A 1644-nucleotide genomic window follows, 5' to 3' on the forward strand; every position below is an offset into this window, starting at 1 on the left:
AAAGGCAAGCCGTTTCCTTCATGTGGACTTGGACTGGACTCAGCTTTTTGTCAGACTTGGGGACCATGCAGTCTTTTGATGTCACATTTTCGGATTGCCTTGGATTGCTTGGAACCCAGCAGAGTAGGTACTAAAAAAGTACCTGGTAACATGTGCTGTGACCTAGTGGAAAACCCTAAAAACATCAAGCCGACCTGAGTAGGTACTAATGAAAAAGGGCTACAAATCTTGCAGGAGCAGGTTGGTTGCTGATGCTGTGGGCAGAGGCAGGTGGCTAAAAATAGACAGGGGGTCCCAAGAATGCTAGCAGGATGGAGGGTACAACTGATGTTAGTAACAAAATTAAGGCTGGAGTGAACCAGTGGAAAAGTTTTAACATCGTTAAGAACCAAGAAGGTAAAGAGCTGGACTTGTGACAAGTGTGGCAAAGTTCTTGTATTTCATAGTTTCACATCGCTGCTGTTCAGTGACATCTACCTGTGTGTTTTACACTGGCAGGATGAAAGCTTTCAAAGTACAGACTGCTGCATGCATTTGTGATCTGGATGGAAAAAGCACGAGTTAATAATAATAGGTTTAAATGAGCCGCCGCTGGCAGCCAGATTGAAAAAATCGTCCTGCACAGGGCTCTAGTGCAGAATGGTCCAGCCAATGCCCCCAACCTCCTCCCCACTACCCCTCTGTTGAACTTCTGCCAAAGATCTTGCAGACTGAGACATTTACAGCACACCCACACTATATGTTTGGGCAAGTCAGGCCTTTCCAACATCCTCCCTTTCAACAAAACCAAATAATTTCCTCCCATTTATGTAGTGGAAATGTCAACAAGCGCTGTGTGGCAGGCAGGAGTTGGACCCAAAATTCAGGCTCTCAGACTCGAGGGATGAACTCAAAATCACAGCTTTATTGGCTGGCAAGGAAGATGCATACAAAACAAAGCCACACTGGGAACTCTAAGTTCAAGAAAACACAGGGAGCGAGTAACACAGCAATGAGGGACGACGCGACACTGACTCAGAGAAACACAGGGCTTAAATACACTGGGAAATAACGAGGGGAATGAGACACAGGAGGGGAGCACAGCTGGGAGAAATCAGACATAACCAGACCAAAGGGAAGCGAAACTCAATACATTCACCTAGGACACAGACCTTCAAAGTAAAACAGGAAATGTAACACAGATGCGGACTGACTAGGGGAGACAGAGCAACTAAGAAACTCAGAGACCAACATAAAGGAGGCACAGAGGGCGGCTACTAAACACTCAGAAAACTAACCAGAATACAAGAAACCCAAACTAAGATACTAGACTATAGAACAAACTGAGGCAACAAAGACAACTTAGAACATGCAACATAACACAAAAACCCTGAGACACAAGAAACTCACAACACTGGGTCAGGAGCTCCAGGATCCTGACAGGAAATGTCCAAGAAAACTACCAAAGATAAGACAATCTGGGAGGTATAAAATAACTTCAAAGCTGTTGTGACAGAATAAAGAACCCACGCACAGCACTGTAAATTGTCTTTATTTCCAGACTGTTGTTGTGGCAGCGGTCCAGCTGCCCTCCTCGTTCTTCATGCCACACACAGATCTCTCTTCTAGTCTCGGTCGTTGTGTCCTTGGGCAAGTCACTTCACC

Source organism: Haplochromis burtoni, unplaced genomic scaffold (genome assembly GCF_018398535.1).
Source record: "Haplochromis burtoni strain Fernald_Lab_line unplaced genomic scaffold, NCSU_Asbu1 Contig_651, whole genome shotgun sequence".
Taxonomy (NCBI): Eukaryota; Metazoa; Chordata; class Actinopteri; order Cichliformes; family Cichlidae; genus Haplochromis; species Haplochromis burtoni.